The 21,389-nt window shown below is 45.3% G+C and overlaps 1 pseudogene; it reads right to left on the bottom strand.

Annotated features, from left to right (window-relative positions):
• Window positions 1-16,968: 16,968 nt before the first annotated feature.
• Window positions 16,969-21,389, bottom strand: part of LOC139278716 (putative nuclease HARBI1) — a 52,934-nt pseudogene continuing 48,513 nt past the window's right edge.

Here is a 21,389-nt window from a genome sequence, read left to right as displayed (position 1 = left end):
TCTGCAGCCTACTAGCGGCAACAGGACTGCATTGCCCGTTGACGTGAAGGTGACTGCGGCACTTGCTCTCTATGCCTCCAGCTCCTTTCAGCCATCAGTAGGGGAAATAAGCCCCATCTCACAGCATGCTACACATTGCTGCATTCACCAGGTGATTGCTGCACAGTATGCACACAGGACTTTATGAACTTCCGAATAACCAAGGAGACCCAAAGTGAGAGGGCTGTAGGTTTTGGATCATTTGCTGGCTTCCCCAAGGTTCAGGGTGCCCTTGACTGTCTACACATCGCCCTGCGAGCACCTTTACAGAATCCAGAGGTTTACTGAAACTGAAAGGGTTTCCACTCCTAAACATACCGATCTGTGACCATACTCAGCGCATCATGGCAGTCAATGCCCAATATCCAGGGAGCATCCATGATTCTTTCATCTTGAGTGAGAGCAGCGTCTCACACATGTCCCAGCGTCAACCACAAGGTCAGAGCTGGATGTTGGGGGACAAAGGTTACGGCCTCGCCACGTGGCTCATGAACTCCCTCCGAAACCTTCAGACAGAAGTCGAGCATCGCTATAATGAACAGACAATTGGAGTGCTCAAGCAGAGCTTCCGATGCCTGGACCACTCTGGAGGCTGCTTGCAATATTCCACTCAGCAGGTTGCTGAGTTCATTGTGGTGTGCTGCATGCTACACAATTAGCCATCATGAGGACAGGATTAGCCAATGGGGATTGCAGGACCATCTCAGGAGAGAGGGTGGTGTGGGGGAGGAAGAGGCAGATGAGGAAGAGGAGCCTGGTGAGGAACCCATGCCACCACCAACCCCACCACAACCACAGGAGAGGGATTGTGGAAATTTCGCCGCTGCAAAAGCTTTTTAAGGCAGCAGCTCATAATTCAACGATTTGCTTGAAGAGTGAACGGTACGTTTGACCATTGCCTGGACACTATCCCAGCATGTTGACTATTCCCCCTCTTATAATGCAAATGAGACACTACACAGGAATGGTTAAGGTGAACAACATAATTGATCAAACATTGTAAACTTTAATAACTTTGTTGACTTAATTTTCAAAATTTGAAACTTTAATAAAATAACATAAATTATCTGCATCCAGCAGTGTGATCAATGAACAACAACAACATTATAAACAACAGAATGCAGCACATAATGCAGCAACCCCTGCCCCACTGTCTTTTACCACTGGCTTTCTCCTCCCCCCCACCATTACCCTTATCCCCCTCCCTTGCCTGCTGCTCCTACCCAAAGTGGCACCACGATGGCGTGCAGTAAAGTTGTCAGAACACTGCTGTGTTGTGGGGAGAGATATTGGAGACGTCGCCTAGGGAGACACTGGACCAGCTCGTGGTGTGGAAGGCCCAGCTTCTGATTGGCGAGCCTCTTTGTCATTGTTGCCAATCACAGCTGGTGTGGGTTTGGGTGTGACAATGGGGAATGCAGAGAGTATGGCGGAAGGGTTTATGGACTGCATCACCTGCCCAAGCTGGAGCAGAGCTTGTGCCTGTGATGCACCATATTCGGCAAGGCTTCGCTCCACACTCTCCGGGACTCCAGTGTCACTGGTGAAGGCCACCAGCCATGTGTGGGCACTGATGGCCTCACATGTTTCATGGCTCGCACCGACAATCTGCGACCCTACCTCCCCAATGGTCGCAGTGAGATTCTCGTTAGTCGCGGGAATCCTACCCAAGACATCAATTAGTTGATGGGTGAGGTGGATGCTCTCCCTGGACAGTCCCACCCTATCCAGTTCCGTGTCTGCCTGTCCGTCTGTGGACCGACTTTGCCAACTCAATCTCCGGAGAGATGGCATACGGGATTCGACCCCAGAACTGCATTGCTGCACGCCACTAGTCTCAGGAGCCTCAGAGGTAAACCCTGAGTAAGTCACATCTTCGACCTCAGACAAGGTGTTTGCCGGTGGGAAAAGAGGGGTAGAGTGCATCTGCCCCGAAGTCGGCTGATCTCTGCACTCCTCTTCCTCCTCCTCCTCCTCCACATGATGGTCTGACGTGGAGGGTTGATCTGAGGGATGCTGCGCCTGTGACTGGTCATCTGGGAATAGAAAACAACAGATGAGTGGTTATCAGCAGGGGAGGGGGCATGAGGAAAGTCACATAGCACAGGCTTATTTGAAGGACTGCGGCTACTCCATTATATCTTGTCCACAGACACTGCCCCAACCCTGGTCCACAGGCACTGCATCACATTGCTCCAGCCTAGCCCAGGGAGTGTGCAGGACTTACCCCAGTATCCAATTGGGGGTCAACACCCCCAGTGGCAGTTGCCCAACCTGAGACACCGATGAGGCCTGCCACTCGCTCCTCGAGGTCGGTGAGTGGCAGGGTCTGAGGCGGACCACCGCCTGTCCTCACCTGCTCGTGGCGGTTATGGGTCTTCTTTGCCTGCAAAGATGAAAATGAGAATGGTTACCAGAGAGTCCATCTGTTCTTGTGGCACACACAAATAGCCACCAAAGCACTTATACCATACTGTCTGAATGTAATACAGTCCTCTGTTTAATGTCCTTGGAAGTTGCATGTGGTTCATCAGGAGGACATCGAAGTGCAAAATCATCTTCTGATATCTCAGAAAGCAATTTTAATAATGTGTAAAAATCATTCATGGCAAATAGGATGCCAAACTAAGCCTATCTATGTGTCATGCATTTTAGGAGACAACCCACAGAGTGCTGAGAGACAGCATGAGAACACCCACAGACTGCTGACAGGCACCAAAAGCATGAGAATAAATAGTGCGTCAGATTTATAATTGAAGTAATGAAGGAGTGCATCAATTAAAATTGTACTCACTCCAACGACCCGACAAAGATCATTGAACTTTTTGCGGCATTGTTTCCCACTCCTAGCCACAGTGTCTGAGGCAGAGACCTCCTCAGCGATTTCCCTCCATATTCCATTAAAAATAGCTGGCTGGGGTCTAGATCCACCCTTCCGATATAATTACTGCCATCTCCTCCCCACAGCCCCCATAAGAGCTTCGTTAGCCTCTTGAGTACATTTCCTAGCAGCTGTCTGCTATCCTCCTCCTCCATGATCAAAATCGAATGATAAAATTTTTGATTCAGCCCTGGGTATACTGCGCCTGTGTGTGGCCGTGTCCTGCATTAGCGTTTGCGATCGGACAGCAGACCAAAAGCGCAGGATGAAAAAAAAATTGCGCGCAAATTCTGTGGTGCAACGCCGGAGTTAGAGCTAATGCTCCTCATGAACTTTTATTTGGTGAAAGTTGCGTGCTGTGGCACTAACACTAACCCGGCGGTTAAATTTTGATTTTGCCCCGATTTGCGCCGGAAATGGGCAAATTCACGAAAAGCCAAAAATCCAGCCCAACATCTACAAATTGTGTAAAGTAACTTCTCAGCACAAGTACTGTGAACAAACCCTTTCAGACAAGCAGGTAAGGAAGCAGCTGTGAAGAGGTGTGCGTCGGAGGGACTGGAGTCCATCATCATCCCCGGCAACCAAATTCTAATTTGATTTAAGTTTTTCGTTAAAGTTTTAAATTGTTACTTTGTGGGTTCTAGTACCCTTGCAAAAAAAAAGAAAGCAGCTGTGATTACTCAATCCTTATTGGTCTATTTCCCTGTCATGGATTCAGCTCCCTCAAGTGTCACTTTCTTCTTGTCTTCTTCATTACAGCAAAATTCTAAAGGGGCAAGGTATGTTAAAAAGACAAGCCTGAAGGCTCTGTGCCTCAATGCGAGGAGTATTCGGAATAAGGTGGACGAATTAACTGCGCAGATAGCAGTTAATGGATACGATTTAATTGGCATCACAGAGACATGGCTCCAGGGTGACCAATGCTGGGAACTCAACATCCAGGGGTATTCAGCATTTAGGAAGGATAGACAGAGAGGAAAAGGAGCGGGGTGGCGTTGCTGGTTAAAGATGAAATCAATGCAATTGTAAGGAAGGACATTAGCCTGGATGATGTGGAATCGGTATGGGTGGAGCTGCGGAACACCAAAGGGCAGAAAATGCTGGTGAGAGTTGTGTACAGGCCACGAAACAGTAGTAGTGAGGTTGGGGAAAGCATAAAACAAGAAATAAGAGATGTGTGCAATAAAGGTACAACAGTTATCATGAGCGAATTAAATTTACATATAGATTGGGTTAACCAAACTGGTAGCAATGCGGTAGAGCAGGATTTCCTGGAGTGCATTAGGGATGGTTTTCTTGACCAAAATGTGGAGGAACCGACTAGAGAGCTGGCCATCCTAGAATGGGTGATGTGTAATGAGAAGGGACTAATTAGCAATCTTGTTGTGCGAGGCCCCTTGGGGAAGAGTGACCATAATATGGCAGAATTCTTTATTAAGATTGAGAGTGACACAGTTAATTCAGAAAATAGGGTCCTGAACTTAAGGAAAGCTAACTTCGATGGCATGAAGCGCGAATTGGCTAGAAAAGACTGGCAAATGATACTTAAAGGGTTGATGGTGGATAGGCAATGGCAAACATTTATAGATCACATGGATGAAATTCAACAGTTCTACATCCTTGTCTGGAATAAAAATAAAACAGGGAAGGTGGCTCAACCGTGGCTAACAAGGGAAATTAAGGAAAGTGTTAGATTCGAGGAAGAGGCATATAAATTGGACAGAAAAAGTAGCAAACCTGAGGACTGGGAGAAATTTAGAATTCAGCAGAGGAGGACAAAGGGTTTAATTAGGAGGGGGAAAATAGTGTATGAGAGGAAGCTTGCCGGAAACATAAAAACTGACTGCAAAAGCTTCTATAGAAACGTAAGTCCCTTGCAGTCAGACTCAGGTGAATTAATAATGGAGAACAAAGAAATGGCAGACCAATTGAACAAATACTTTGGTTCTGTCTTCACGAAGGAAGACACAAATGACCTTCTGGATGTACTGGGGACTGAGGGTCTGGTGAGAAGGAGGAACTGAAGGATATATTTATTCGGCAGGAAATTGTGTTGGGGAAATTGATGGGAATGAAGGCCGATAAATCCCCAGGGCCTGATTGTCTGCATCCCAGAGTACTTAAGGAGGTGGCCCTAGAAATAGTGGATGCATTGGTAATCATTTTCCAACCTTCTATCGATTCTGGATCAGTTCCTATGGACTGGAGGGTAGCTAATGTAACACCACTTTTTAAAAAAGGAGGGAGGGAGAAAACGGGTAATTATAGACCGGTTAGCCTGACATCAGTAGTGGGGAAAATGTTGGAATCTATTATTAAGGATGAAATAGCAGCGCATTTGGAAAGCAGTGAGAGGATCGGTCCAAGTCAGCATGGATTTATGAAGAGGAAATCATGCTTGACAAATCTTCTGGAATTTTTTGAGGATGTAACTAATAGAGTGGACAAGGGAGAACTAGTGGATGTGGTGTATTTGGACTTTCAAAAGGCCTTTGACAAGGTACCACATAAGAGATTGGTGTACAAGATCAAGGCACATGGTATTGGGAGTAATGTACAGGCGTGGATAGAGAATTGGTTGGCAGGCAGGAAGCAGAGAGTAGGGATAAACGGGTCCTTTTCGGAATGGGAGGCAGTAACTCGTGGAGTACCGCAGAGCTCAGTGCTGGGACCCCAGCTTTTCACAATATACATTAATGATTTGGATGAAGGAATTGAGGGTAGTATCTCCAAGTTTGCAGATGACACTAAACTGGATGGCGGTGTGAGCTGTGAGGAGGATGCTAAGAGGCTGCAGGGTGATTTGGACAGGTTAGGAGAGTGGGCAAACGCATGGCAGATGCAGTATAATGTGGATAAATGTGAGGTTATCCACTTTGATGGCAAAAACACGAAGGCAGAATATTATCTGAATGGTGACAGATTAGGAAAAGAGGGTGTGCAATGAGACCTGGGTGTCATGGTTCATCAGTCATTGAAAGTTGGCATGCAGGTACAGCAGGCGGTGAAGAAGGCAAATGGCATGTTGGCCTTCATAGCTAGGGGATTTGAGTATAGGAGCAGCGAGGTCTGACTGCAGTTGTACAGGGTCTTGGTGAGGCCTCACCTGGAATATTGTGTTCAGTTTTGGTCTCCTAATCTGAGGAAGGATGTTCTTGCTATTGAGGGAGTGCAGCGAAGGTTCACCAGACTGATTCCAGGGATGGCTGGACTGATATATGAGGAGAGACTGGATCAACTGGGCCTTTATACACTGGAGTTTAGAAGGATGAGAGGGGATTTCATAGAAATGTATAAGATTCTGACGGGACGGGATAGGTTAAATGCGGATAGAATGTTCCCGATGTTGGGGAAGTCCAGAACCAGGGGACACAGTCTTAGGACACGGGGTAGGCCATTTAGGACTGAGATGAGGAGAAACTTCTTCACTCAAAGAGCTGTTAACCTGTGGAATTCCCTGCCGCAGAGAGTCGTTGATGCCAATTCATTATATATATTCAAGAGGGAGTTAGATGTGGCCCTTATGGCTAAAGGGATCAAGGGGTATGGAGAGAAAGCAGGAAAGGGGTACTGAGTTGAATGATCAGCCATGATCATATTGAATGGTGGCGCAGTCTCGAAGGGCCGAATGGCTTACTCCTGCCCCTATTTTCTATGTTTCTATGTTTCCTTCACTGGCAAGCTCCAGGAAGCTCGGGAAACCTGTGCAGCCAAAGTTAAACTTCAAAACCCACGTTAATATCACTGTGATTGAGCGATGAACATATTGAAATTGATAACCTGCATCCCCCACGGGGCTTGCTCACACGCGCCTAACATGCTGTCGTTAAATGCGGAAATCGGCGGGTTGGAACCGGCTTCCCGATGTGGTCGCATTTTTCTGGGCTTTCAGCCCCCAACTGCACCCAAACCCACGAGCTCACCCACATTAACATTCCCCCAGGATCTAGTTATAGAGCCAAGGGTCTCTTATGTCTTTTAGCAGCCTTCTCAACTTGTCCTGCCACCTTCAAAGATTGAGGTACATACACCCCAAGGTCTCTCTGTTCCTTCGCCTCCTTTGAAATGATACAATTAAATTTATATTGCCTCTCCTCATTCTTACAACCAAAATGAATCATTTCACACTTCTCTGGAATAAATTTCATCAGCCTTGTGTCTGCCCATTTCGCCTATCTGCCTATGTCTTCCTGAGGGCTATTACTACCCTCTTCACTGCTTTCTATGTTTCTGAATTTCTTGTCATCCGCAGAGTTTGAAATTATACCGTGTATAGTCAAGTCCCGGTCATTAATATAAATCAAAAAGTGCAGTGGTCCTAATACCAACGCCTGGGGGACATCGCTGTGAACTCGAGTTTCCTGTTTTGACTGTTTGTTTCCATGTTACGGCAGTGAAAAGAGCTGTGTGGTTTTTTAAATCATGTAGTGTTTTCTAAGAGATATGTTCAAAATTATTGGAATTAATTGCTAAAGATTCAACACTTTTACTGTTTTGATTGAGTTTATGTAATGAATCAGATATTATTCTGTGCGTCTCTTGCTGCGATGTTCTGCTTCGGTGCAATTATCTTTAAGTAAATAATATTTAGGCACATTTTAGGACATTAAAGTTAACATCTACAAGTTTGCCAACCCTCCAGGATTGCCCTGAAGTCTTCAGGAACGAAAGACTCGTCTCCAGGACACTGCTGTGAGCAACCTCGTGGGGAAGTCTAGAACTAGGGGCATCATTTCACAATAAGGGTCACCCATTTAAAACAGAAATGAGGTGGAATTTCTTCTCTCAGAGGGTCGTGAATCTTTGGAATTCTCTTCCCCAGAGAGCTGTGGAGGCTGGGTCATTGAATATATTTAAGGTGGAGTTCGACTATTTTTGAATGATAAGGGAGTGAAGGGTTATGGGGAGCGGGCAGGGAAATGGAGTTGAGGCCAAGATCAGATCAGCCATGATCTTACTGAATGGCGGGGCAGGCTCGAGGGTCCAAATGGCCTATTCCTGCTCCTATTTCTTCTTATGTTATTATTATAACCCAGGAGAGAAAAACACTGGAGCATTTTCTTTAAACACTTCCGTTTATTAGTTATAAAAATATCGGGCATCTCAGCCTATCATATTGTAGCATTCCTACCTGAAAAAAGTGTTGAAGCAGTGCAGAGAGCAACCAATGGCATCTTAACTATGGTTGTACTTGGAGCAATTTTTACAATAAGCACCTGACTAGCTGCATATCTCCGAGGAATCAAAGTTAATCCAATGAATTATTTAATTGGAGGCTGCGGTTTTCCTCACAGCTACAGACTGCCTGACTCCTGCCACACTTACAGTTCTCATGAAGGTGGGCAAGGTGGCAGGCTGGTGCATAGCAAGATCTTTCAGACTTTGTAAACAGCTGAAGCAACAGCAACTTGCATTTACATAGTGCCTTTAAAATGTCCCAATGTGCTTCAAGGAGCATTATCAAACAAAATTTGACCCCAAGCCACAGAAGTAGATACTGGGACAGGTGTCCAAATGCTTGGTTGAAGCATTAGGTTTTATGGAGAGTCTTAAAGGAGGAGAGAGAAGTAGAGAGGCAAAGAGGTTTAGGGAGGGAATTCCAGAGCCTAGGGCCAAGTCAGCTGAAGACATAGCTGCCAATAGTGGAGCGATTAAGATCTGTAATGTGCAAGTCGAGAAAATTGGAGGAGAACAGAGATCTAGGAGGGGTGTACAACTGAAAGATTTTATCGAGATAGCGATGGGCGAGGCCATTGCGGGATTTGAAAACAAGGATGAGAATTTTTAAATTGAGACATTGTCGGATTGGGAGCCAATAGTTAGTCAGTGAACACAGGGATGATGGGTGAATGGGACTTGGTGTTTGTTAGGATACAGGCAGCGGAGATTTGGATGAGTTCCAGTTTATGCTGGGTGGAAGATGGGAGGCCAGACAGGAGAGCAAGGTCCAGAGATAATAAAGGCACTGAGGAGGGCTGAGTCCTTTTTTTTTTAAAAGAGAAAAATTGTCTTCCACCCTCTCTTCCCAGTCATTTCTTTATTCCTTTCATAAGAACATAAGAATTTGGAACAGGAGTAGGCCATCTCGCCCCTCGAGCCTGCTCCACCACTCACTTGGTCCTTTTCTCACTGATGTTGTTAGGAACATAAGAAAAACAAGCAGGATTGGCCATCTGGCCCCTTGATCCTGATCATGGCTGATCTGATCCTGGTCTCAGCTCCACTTCCCTGCCCGCTCCCCATAACCCTTCACTCCCTTAGCGCTCAAAAATTTGTCTATCTCCACCTTAAATATATTCAGTGACCCAACCTCCACAGCTCTCTGGGGCACTCTGAGAGAAGAAATTCCTCCTCATCTCAGTTCTAAATGGGCGACCCCTTATTCTGAAACTATGGTCCTAGTTCTGGATTCCCCCATGAGGGGAAACATCATCTCTGCGTCTACTTTGTCGAGCCCCCTCAATATCTTATATGTTTCAATAAGATCACCTCTTATTCTTCGAAACTCCAATGATTATGGGCCCAGCCGACTCAATCGTTCTTCATAAGTCAACTCCTTCATCTCAGGTTGTTCTTTTGTATGTTATCTTGCCTACTCTACTGCAGTTCTTGGTGCACCTCTTCTATTTTTCAGCCTCTTTTATGTCCTTTGCATTAATATGCTCCCTGTTCTTAACCTCGGGCGGGAACATAAACAAATGTGCAACCCTCCAGTCATGAATTGGAAGAAGTGCTGGAAAATGTAGTAGCGGTTGGAGCAAACATGCAACATAGAAACAGACAAAATAGGTGCAGGAGTTGGCCATTCGGCCCTTCGAGCCTGCACCACCAGTCAATAAGATCATGGCTGATCATTCACCTCAGTACCCCTTCCTGCTTTCTCTCCATACCCCTTGATCCCTTTAGCCGTAAAGATCATATCGAACTCCCTCTTGAATATATCCAATGAACTGGCATCAACAACCCTCTGCGGCAGGGAATTCCACAGGTTAACAACTCTCTGAGTGAAGAAGTTTCTCCTCATCTCAGTCCTAAATGGCCTACCCCTTATCATTAGACTGCGTCCCCTGATTCTGGACTTCCCCAACATCAGGAACAAACTTCCCACATCCAACCTGTCCAGTCCCATTAGAATCTTATATGCATCTGTGAGATCCCCTCTCATCCTTCTAAACTCCAGTGTATAAAGGCCCAGTTGATCCAGTCTCTCCTCATATGTCAGTCGTCATCCCAGTGAACCTTCGCTGCACTCCCTCAAAAGCAAGAACGTCCTTCCTCAGATTAGGAGACCAGAACTGAACACAATATTCCAGGTGAGGCCTCACCAAGACCCTGTACAACTGCAGTCAGACCTCCCTGCTGCTATACTCAAATCCCCTAGCTATGAAGGTCAACATACCATTTGCCTTCTTCACCGCCTGCTGTACCTGCATGCCAACTTTCAATGACTGATGTACCACGACACCCAGGTCTCGTTGCACCTCCCCTTTTTCTAATCTGCCGCCATAGATAATATTCTGCCTTCGTGTTTTTTCCCCCAAAGTGGATAACCTCACATTTATTCACATTATACTGCATCTGCCATGCATTTGCCCACTCGGCTAACCTATCCAAATCACCCTGCAGCCTCTTAGCGTCCTCCTCAGAGCTCACATCGCCATCCAGTTTTGAGTCATCTGCAAACTTGGAGATATTATACTCAATTCCTTAATCTAAATCATTAATGTATATTGTAAATAGCTGTGGTCCCAGCACTGAGCCCTGTAGCACCCCACTCGTCACTTCTGCCATTCTGAAAAGGACCCGTTTATCCCGACTCTCTGCTTCCTGTCTGCCAACTAGTTCTCTATCCACATCAGTACATTGTCCCCAATACCATGTGCTTTGATTTTGCACACCAATCTCTTGTGTGGGACCTTGTCAAAAGCCTTTTGAAAGTCCAAATACACCACATCGACTGGTTCTCCCTTGTTCACTCTACTAGTTACAGCCTCAAAAAATTCGAGAAGATTTGTCAAGCATGATTTCCCTTTCATAAATCAATGCTGACTTGGACCGATCCTGTCACTGCTTTCCAAATGAGCTGCTATTTCATCTTTAATAATTGATTCCAACATTTTCCCCAAACTGATGTCAAGCTAACTGGTCTATAATTACCCGTTTTCTCTCTCCCTCCTTTTTTAAAAAGTGAAGTTACATTAGCTACCCTCCAGTCCATAGGAACTGATCCAGAGTCGATAGACTGTTGGAAAGTGATCACCAATGCATCCATTATTTCTATGGTCACTTCCTTAAGTACTCTGGGATGCAGACTATCAGGCCCCAGGGATTTATCGGCCTTCAATCCCATCAATTTCCATAATACAATTTCCCGCCTAATAAGGATATCCTTCAGTTCCTCCTTCTCACTAGACCCTCGGTCCCCTAGTATTTCCAGAAGGTTATTTGTGTCTTCCTTCGTGCAGACAGAACCAAAGTATTTGTTCAACTGTTCTGCCATTTCTTTGTTCCCCATTATAAATTCACCTGAATCTGACTGCAAGGGAACTATGTTTGTCTTCACTAATCTTTTTCTCTTCACATATCTATGAATGCTTTTGCAGTCAGTTTTTATGTTCCCGGCAAGCTTCCTCGCATACTCTATTTTCCTCCTCCGAATTAAACCCTTTGTCCTCCTCTGCTGAATTCTAAAATTCTTCCAATCCTCAGGTTTGCTGCTGTTTCTGGCCAATTTATATGCCTCTTCCTTCGATTTAACACTATCCTTAATTTCCCTTGTTAGCCACGGTTGAGCCACCTTCCCCGTTTTGTTTTTACTCCAGACAGGGATGGACAATTGTTGAAGTTCATCCATGTGATCTTTAAATGTTTGCCTTTGCCCATCCACTGTCAACCCTCCAAGTATCATTTGCCAGTTTATTCTAGCCAATTCATGTCTCATACCATCGAAGTTTCCTTTCCTTAAGTTCAGGACATTAGTCTCTGAATTAACTGTGTCACTCTCCATTTTAATAAAGAATTCTACCATATTATGGTCACTCTTTCCCAAGGGGTCTCGCACAACAAGGTTGCTAATTAGCCCTTTCTCATTACACATCACCCAGTATAGGATGGCCAGCCCTCTAGTTGGTTCCTCGACATATTGGTCTAGAAAACCATCCCTAATACACTCCAGGAAATTCTCCTTCACTGTATTGCTACCAGTTTGGTTAGCCCAATCTATATGTAGATTAAAGTCGTCCATGATAACTGCTGTACCTTTATTGCACGCATCCCTAATTTCTTGTTTGATGCTGCCCCCAACCTCACTACTACTGTTTGATGGTCTGTACACAACTCCCACTAGCGTTTCCTGCCCTTTGGTATTCCGCAGCTCCACCCATACCGATTCCACATCTTCCAAATTAATGTCCTTCCTTACTATTGCGTTAATTTCCTCTTTAACCAGCAACGTTATCCCACCTCCTTTTCCTTTCTGTCTATCCTTCCTTAAAGTTGAATACCCTTGGATGTTAATTTCCCAGCCTTGGTCACCCTGGAGCCATGTCTCCGTCATGCCAATTATATCATATTCATTAATTGCTGTCTGTGCAGTTAATTCTTTCACCTTAATACGAATACGTCTCGCATTGAGGCACAGAGCCTTCAGACTTGTCTTTTTAACACACTTTTCCCTTTTGTTTTTTTGCTATAATCTGGCCCTTTTTGATTTTTGCCTTGGGTTTCTCTGCCCTCTACGTGTAGGAGAAGCTGGAAGGTATTGAGGAGATTGTGACCAGTGACTGGAGGCTGGCAATGAGGAGGTGAAAAGGTAAGTTCAGAAAGGGCGAGGAGTAGCCTCTATTTCTCCTCCACCAAAACCACACACTATTCCAGGGTCATCCAGGAGAGCAAAGATAACCAGCTTCTTTTCTCCACTCCCAACCTTCTCCTCAAACCCTTCATGCTCCCCGCCCCACTCCACCCTCACTTCTAACAAGAGTGTGATGAGCTCCTGGACTTCTTTATCAGAAAGATTGAGACCATCTGCTTACATGCATCTGTTACTTCCTCCGTCCCCCTCCTTCAGCCCAGAAAGCCAGGACTCCTTCCACCGTAAGTATGAACCTGTGTCTTTCTCCAGTTTCTCTCCAATTTTCCCTTCATGCCCCAAGCTCACCTTGCCCATGTGACTCCCCTCCAGTTCACTTGACATCATTCCTACTAAACCCCTGACCACCCAACTTCCCTTGCTGGACCCCATGCTCGCTGACATTGTAAATGGTCTCCGCTCCTCACGTTATGTCTTTCTTGCTTTCAAAACTGCCATCATCAACCACTCCTCAATAAACCCACCCATGAATCCTCCGTCACTGCAAACTACTGTTTCAACTCCAACCTCCCTTTCCTCTCCAAGTTTTTTGAATGTGTTGTTGCCTGCTTAATTTTTGCCTGGTCTTTCTCACAACTCCATGGTTGAATCTCTCCAATTGGTTTTCCGTCCCTACCATAGCACTAAAAGGGTTCTATCCAACGTGATTGATTACATCCTCAGTGACTGTAATCACAGTGCATTATCCCTCATCCAGCTTCATGTCTATCCAGCTTTTGATACAGTCAACCACACCATCCTCCTTCAATTCCTTTTTTCTGTTGTCCAACTCAGTGGGATTGGCCTCACATTGTTCCACTCTTGTCTATCCGATCGTAGCCAGAGTACATCTAGCAATGGCTTCCCTTCTGGCTCCAATACGTTGTGGAACCAGCCAGGGAGCAGTCTATTTTAGAATTAATGATCTCATAGTAAAGGATCCTCTAAGGGAGAGTGATCCAAGCATGTTAGAATTCCAAATTCAGTTTGAGAGTGAGAAACATGGGTCTGAAACGAGTGTCCAAAACCTAACTAAAGGGAATTACAAAGGTATGAACACAGAGTTGGCTAAAGTGGACTCGGAAAATAGACTAAAGGTTAAGATGGTAGATAAGCAGTGGCAGACATTTAAGGAGATAGTTCATAACTCTCAGCAAAGATATATTCCAGTGAGAAAGTTTGGGCCCGAAATTGATGAAGCCAAGGCCCATCTAAATGCGGCCCAAAGTTCAGCTGATGGGCGCTGAGAGACCAGGCGGCACTTTATCAGGAAGATTCCTCTAAAAGAGGTGGCAGTACTGACCAGCGGCAAAATAACGGCTTACGCCGTCAATCTGGGCGACAGCGGGCGGGAGCTCTCAATCTTAGCAACAAAGGCTCTTGCTGTCAAGTGCTGCCGAGGATGGAGTCGGACCCAGGGAGGGTGGAAGACCTGCAAATAAAAAACATTACAAAAAAAACACAACAGAACACCTTCAGGGGACCCCATCCAGGTAAGTCGCTGTGAAAATAACATTTTAAATATGTTCACTATCTTTTTTTTCTGTTCTTCATACCTACTATCGGGTTTAGACCTGCCTCCACTCAGCGGTCCTTCCCCCTGCTAGCGCCGACTCCCACCGACTCCCGCCCGCATCAGTCTGGCATTTCGGTGGGCAGGAGGCCACTTGTGCTACTTGGCCACCGGACGACGTCAGCAGGCAGTTCCTGGTGGTGTTCCCCTCCCGGCCACTCCAGCCCAAGTGGAAACTGGGAGAGAGAGAAAACCAGAGCCAAAATTTGGCGGCAGTCGGCAGCAGCCGGTGGCAGTGGGTGGTAAGGCCACCAATATCAGGCCCAAAGACTCTACGAGAAGGATGAACCATCCAGAGGATTGGGAAATTTTTAGAAACCAGCAAAGGATGACTAAAAAAATGAAAGAGAGAGAAGATAATGAGAATAAACTGGCAAGAAATATAAAAACAGACAGTAAGATCTTCTACAGGTGTATAAAAAGGAAGAGAGTAGCAAAAGTAGATATTAATCCCTTAGAGGGTGAGACTGGGGAATTAATAATGGGAAACAGGGAAATGGCAGAGACTTTGAAGAAATATTTTGTATTGGTCTTCATGTTAGAAGACAATAAAAGAATCCCAATAATAATAGATAAGCAAGTGGCTCAAGGGAGGGAGGAACTTAAAACAATCACTATCACGAGAGAAAAAGTACTGGGCAAGCTAATGGGACTAAAGGCAGACAAGTCTCCTGGACCTGATGGCTTGCATCATGGGGTCTTAAAAGAAGTGGCTGCAGAGACAGTGGATGCATTGGTTGTAATATATCAAAATTCCCTGGATTCTGGAGAGGTCTCAGTGGATTGGAAAACCGTAAATGTAACGCCTCTACTCAACAAAGGAGAGAGAGATAAAGCAGGACCCTGTAGACCAGTTAGCCTAACATTTGTCATTGGGAAAATGCTGGAATCCATTATTAAGGAAGTAGTAGCAGCATATCATAATGGCCTAGAAATCCCTGACACAGCCTTCCCGCGGGCAATCGGGTAAATTAAAGAAAGAAAATGCGCACCTACCATTTTTTCCTGCGCCCTCCTGCGTTTCCGTTTCTCTGTTGAAGATTCCCGGGCAGCGTATGACATCACACCGCCCGGGAATGCTGCGCGCGAAGCCTGTGGCTCCCTTTGGAGACTGTCCCCGCCCACAGGAGCTGTCAAAAGGAGCTCATTTAAATAGGACATGCCCCCGGGAATTTTTAGACTTCAGTCCTGCAGCAACTTTAGAAATCACTGTAAGACTTTGAAAGATAAGATTTTTCAAAGATTTTTTAATTTTTTAGAATAATTTAAAGATTGTCTCATTTATTTTAAACATTTTAATAGTTTTAAACACTTTAAAAGAGAATTAAAGCAATGTAAAGACTGTTAAAAATCTTTAAATTATTTGCAATAATTGGATGTATCTAATGTTGTCGTCATGAAAAGGGCTCAGAATTTCTCTGACGGTTATCTGACAAAACTCGCCAATGAGGTTGAGGCGAAACGCCTCCGGTTCATTGGGAACACAAAGTCAAAATCACCACGGAAAGGACAAATGGCAGCATAAAATGAAGTTGCTATGGTTGTTAGCGCCATTAACACAGACAGTGGAACAATGCCACAAGAAATCCCCTGGGAGGACAGGTGCACCAACATCAGTGTCCTCGCCCAGGCTAACATCCCCAGCATTGAAGCACTGACCACATAGTTCACATGCCAGACACGAGATTCCCTAAGCAATTGCTCTATGCGGAGCTCCTTCACGACAAATGAGCCAAAGGTGAGCAGCGGAAACGTTACAAGGACACCATCAAAGTCTCCCTGGTGAAGGACGACATCACCACTGACACTTGGGAATCCCTGGCCGAAGACCGCGCTGGATGGAGAAAGTGCATCCCGGAGGGAATTGAGCTCTTTGAATCTCAATGCCGCGAGCGTGAAGAGGTCAGGAGCATGTGGTAAATCAGTGACAATCCCCTGACCACGACGAATGTCTGTCCCACCTGTGGCAGGGTCTGTGGCTCTCATATTGGACTGTTCTGCCACCAAAGAACTCACTTTAGAAATGGAAGCAAGTCTTCCTCGATTCCGAGGGACTGCCTATGATGATAATGATGCCGCAAGAAATTAAATGATTTGATGCGATCTGCTAAGGTTTCTATATAAGAAATTACAAATGTTTTTAACCTATTTCAAAGTCCATCGTTAACTGACTTAATCATTTGGTTATCTGAGCTCATTGTGAAGTTTTATGACTTTGGTTCAATGAAACGGCTTGTTTACATTTAACCTTGAACTGCTTCTAAGTTGTAAAAAGTCAACATTTGTGTGTCTCCAACAGAGACAGGAGGTTGTCTGTGCTAAGGTGTTGTGTTATTTTGTATTTCACTATTTTATTTAATACTTATAGTCTGTCGTCACTTGAAATTTTGATTCAACATTTTTATTAACAACCAACCAAATGTTATAACTGTTCGAAAAGTAGTTTACATTGTTGAATCTTTATTACAGTAGGAAACTAAAGAAATCACTTTAAACTGTTTACATGTTTTTATCAAAGACTTTTGAAAATGTTTGTAAAGTAGCAAAATTTTATCGAACAAAGATGAAAAGCTTTGAAGCAATAACATTTTAACTTTTCACTTTAAATTTTGTTTCATCCTTTCTGTGCCGTGCTGGGCTTGGGCAGGGAGAGAGAGGAGGCGACAGTCATCACCTCTTAAACATGTTGGCGACTAGCTGTTCCCTGACAGCTCTGCTTTCTGCAGCTTGTTCCTCCCCTTCACGCCTCCCCACAGGGACATTTTCAAGATCTTCCATTTCAGAAGGGAGGTCATCTAAAAGGTTAAGAGTTAGTGGTGCAAAGCGCAGCAGGCTACCACAAACCTTGCCACTTTTGCAGGACTGTACTGCAATGTCCCCTCTGATCTGTCCAGGCACCGGAAGCGTGATTTAAAAAACCTGATTGTCCTCTCGACATCTTGATGTGTCCCCACATGTGCTTGGTTGTATCTCTCCTGGGCCTCATTATTGGTCCTGCGGTATGGTGTCATCAACCACGTTTTTAGCGGGTAGCCCTTGTCGCCCAATATCCATGTGGATCCTGGAGGCAATTCGTTGAGACAGTCATATAAGTTGGAGTGTTGGAGGATAGAGGAGGGCTACTTCCACAGTGACCTGCATTCATGCTTAGGATCCTGAGTTGCACATCACAGACGATCATTATATTTAATGAATGATACCCCTTCCTGTTGATGAATCTCACAGCATTACCAATCGGTGCCTTCAATGCAACATGGGTTCCATCGATGGCCGCAATCAATTTTGGGAAGCCAGCAATTCCACAAAAAGCAAGGGCACTCTCCCTTTGCAGACAAGTCAAAACGTATGAACTCATCGCCCCTACGTAATATGGCATCCGTTACCTGATGAATGCAGGACCTCGCAGCAAACTGGCTTATGTTTGAAATGTCACCGGTGTCTGTCTGAAATGACCCTGCTGTATAGAAGGTCAGTGCGGTGGTTACCTTCATGGACACAGCCAAAGCAGTGCGGGTCGTGGGGCGTGTTTGAAGGTCGTCTCTCAACATGTCACATAGTCGTCCAATTGTCTCTTTGCTGAAGTGCAGCCTCCTCACACATAACTTCTCCGACAGCATTTCAAAAGATAGCCTCTCCCTGTAAACTGTCTCTGGTGGGTAATTATTCCTTCTGATGAGGCGGTGTTCATGGTTCACCAATCTTCTTAGTTGTTCCCTGCGACGTATGTTTCTCTGCTCCAGAATGTCACAGATATGTATGGTAATATCATAAGCAGGCATGTTTCTCCCTCACAGATAGATGCTGTACACATAGGTAGAAAGAAGGAGATACTTGTAGAACTCATTTTTAAAGTCAGTCAGTACAAATTCACATTGGGCAAAAATCAAACCTGCTTGAAATTTTTGCAGTTATTGCACTTATTAATAAGCCCTTACTTTTAACAGAAAACTTTCTCATGTTAGTTCATCGCTGTCAAACAAATAATTCTTCCAATAAATTTCCATTTCCATTTTCAGGCCAGGGCAAAGTTTTAACCCATATTTAACCCATATTTTACTTCTCTCAAAGTTACCAACAGCTGAATTAGTTTTCTTAAACTCTCTAGCTGTTCATGCATTTCCTCAATCTAATTAAAGAACCTGCATTTAATTTTACAGTTGTGTGAGAGGAATTTTTTTTTTAAACATGGAAATTGGATATGCCTTTTGCTAAAAGGCTTAAATCAAGCTGTCATGGAGCTAGATTTAGACAATTTAGACGAGGGGATTTAGACGAGGAGATTAAATGTAGTGTCTCCAAATTTGCGGATGACACTAAGTTGGGTGGCAGTGTGAGCTGCGAGGAGGATGCTATGAGGCTGCAGAGTGACTTGGATAGGTTCGGTAAGTGGGCAAATGAATGGCAGATGAAGTATAATGTGGATAAATGTGAGGTTATCCACTTTGGTGGTAAAAACAGAGAGACAGACTATTATCTGAATGGTGACAGATTAGGAAAAGGGAAGGTGCAACGAGACCTGGGTGTCATGGTACATCAGTCATGGAAGGTTGGCATGCAGGTACAGCAGGCGGTTAAGAAAGCAAATGGCATGTTGGCCTTCATAGCAAGGGGATTTGAGTACAGGGGCTGGGAGGTGTTGCTACAGTTGTACAGGGCCTTGGTGAGGCCACACCTGGAGTATTGTGTACAGTTTTGGTCTCCTAACTTGAGGAAGGACATTCTTGCTATTGAGGGAGTGCAGCGAAGATTCACCAGACTGATTCCCGGGATGAGTGGGACTGACCTATCAAGAAAGACTGGATCAACTGGGCTTGTATTCACTGGAGTTCAGAAGAATGAGAGGGGACCTCATAGAAACGTTTAAAATTCTGATGGGTTTAGACAGGTTAGATGCAGGAAGAATGTTCCCAATGTTGGGGAAGTCCAGAACCAGGGGTCACAGTCTAAGTATAAGGGGTAAGCCATTTAGGACCGAGATGAGGAGAAACTTCTTCACCCAGAGAGTGGTGAACCTGTGGCATTCTCTACCACAGAAAGTAGTTGAGGCCAATTCACTAAATATATTAAAAAGGGAGTTAGATGAAGTCCTTACTACTCGGGGGATCAAGAGGTATGGCGAGAAAGCAGGAAGTGGGTACTGAAGTTTCATGTTCAGCCATGAACTCATTGAATGGCGGTGCAGGCTAGAAGGGCTGAATGGTCTGCTCCTGCACCTATTTTCTATGTTTCTATGTTTCTATGTTACAGTACGCAAACGTCGCCTGTGACTGTACATACACAGAGGCTGAACTCCAGGACATAATCTACGTATTTACCGAGGCGTACCAAAGCATGAGCCTTATGCTCAAACATCAGTAAGACAAAGGTCCTCCACCAGCCTCTCCTCGCCACACAGCACTGCCCCCCAGTCAGCAAGATCCATGGTGTAGCCCTGGACAACATGGACCACTTCCCTTATCTCGGGAGCCTCCTGTCAACAAGAGCAGGCATTGACGACGAGACCCAACACTGCCTTCAGTGCGCCACTGCAGCCTTTGGCCGCCGGAGGAAAAGAATGTTTGAAGACCAGGCCCTCAAAACTGTCACCAAGTTCATGGTCTACAGGGCCGTAGTAATATCCGATCTCCTGTATGGCTCAGAGATGTGGACCATGTTCAGTAGACACCTCAAGTCGCTGGAAAAATACCACCACGATGTTTCCGCAAGATCCTACAAATCTCCTGGAAGGACAGACTCACCAATGTTAGCATCCTCGTCCAGGCTAACATCCCCAGCATTGAAGCACTGACCACACTTGATCAGCTCCGCTGGGCAGGCCAAATATTTCGCATGCCAGACACAAGACTCCCAAAGCAAGCGCTCTACTCGGAACTCATCCACTGCAAACAAGCCAAAGGTGACCAGCAAAAACGTTACAAGGACACCCTCAGAGCCTCCCTGATAAAGTGCGACATCCCCACTGACACCTGGGAGACCCTGGCCAAAGACCGCCCTAAGTGGAGGAAGTTATTTGGGAGGGTGCTGAGCTCCTCGAGTCTCGTCGCTGAGAGCATGCAAAAATCAAGTGCAGGCAACGGAAGGAGCATGTGACAAACCAGACTCCCCACCCACACCTTCCTTCAACTGCTGTCTGTCCCACCTGTGACAGAGACTGTGGTTCTCGTATTGGACTGTACAGCCCCTAAGAACTCATAACAAGGTGGAAGCAAGTCTTCCTCAATTCTGAGGGACGGCCTATGACTGATATGACTGACTGACTGAAAATCAGGCTTTAAAAAGTAAAATAAAAACTTCCCGTTGTAAATGTCCCCTAATTACCTCGTTTTGCTTCTTCCTCCTGTAGCTCTGCACACAGAATGCAGGCCGTATGCCTGCTTTCATCTGTCGCAGAACTTTCGTGCCTCGATTCTGGACAGAACCTCTCTAAAATGCCGAATCTTGCGTGAGTGCTCATAGTTCTCTAGCGCATTCAGAGGATCTGTCAAGCTCCAGCTCCAGCTTGACAGATCAGAAAAGCCGGTTTTCAGCGCACGCGCATTGTGCGCTGAAATGCGGCTTTTCCGATGCCTTCCCCCATCCGTAGAAACTCTGTACGGACCCGGGAGCCCAGAATTTCCAGGCCAATACAATCAAGCAGTGTCAATATGGTTTCATGAAAGGGAAATTGTATTTTACAAATTTACTAGAGTTCTTTGAGGATGTAATGAGCAGGGTGGATAAAGGGGAACCAGTAGATGTAGTGTATTTGGAATTCCAGAAGGTGCCACATAAAAGGTTACTGCACAAGATACACTGGACTGGGGGTAATATATTAGCTTGTTTAGAGGATTGGCGAACTCATAGAAATCAGAAAGTCGGGATAAATGGGTCATTTTCACTTGGCAATGTGTAACTAGTGGGGTGCCACAGTGATCAGTACTGGGGCCTCAACTAATTACAATCTATATTAATGACTTGGATGAAGGGAGTGAATGTACTGTCGCCAAATTTTCTGATGATTCAAAGATGGGTGGGAAAGCAAGTTGTGAAGAGGCCATAAAGAA

The sequence above is a fragment of the Pristiophorus japonicus genome, chromosome 13 (genome assembly GCF_044704955.1).
Source record: "Pristiophorus japonicus isolate sPriJap1 chromosome 13, sPriJap1.hap1, whole genome shotgun sequence".
NCBI lineage: Eukaryota > Metazoa > Chordata > Chondrichthyes > Pristiophoridae > Pristiophorus > Pristiophorus japonicus.
The sequence above is the reverse complement of the archived record's forward strand: the minus strand, read 5'-3'. Positions and strand labels throughout refer to the sequence as shown.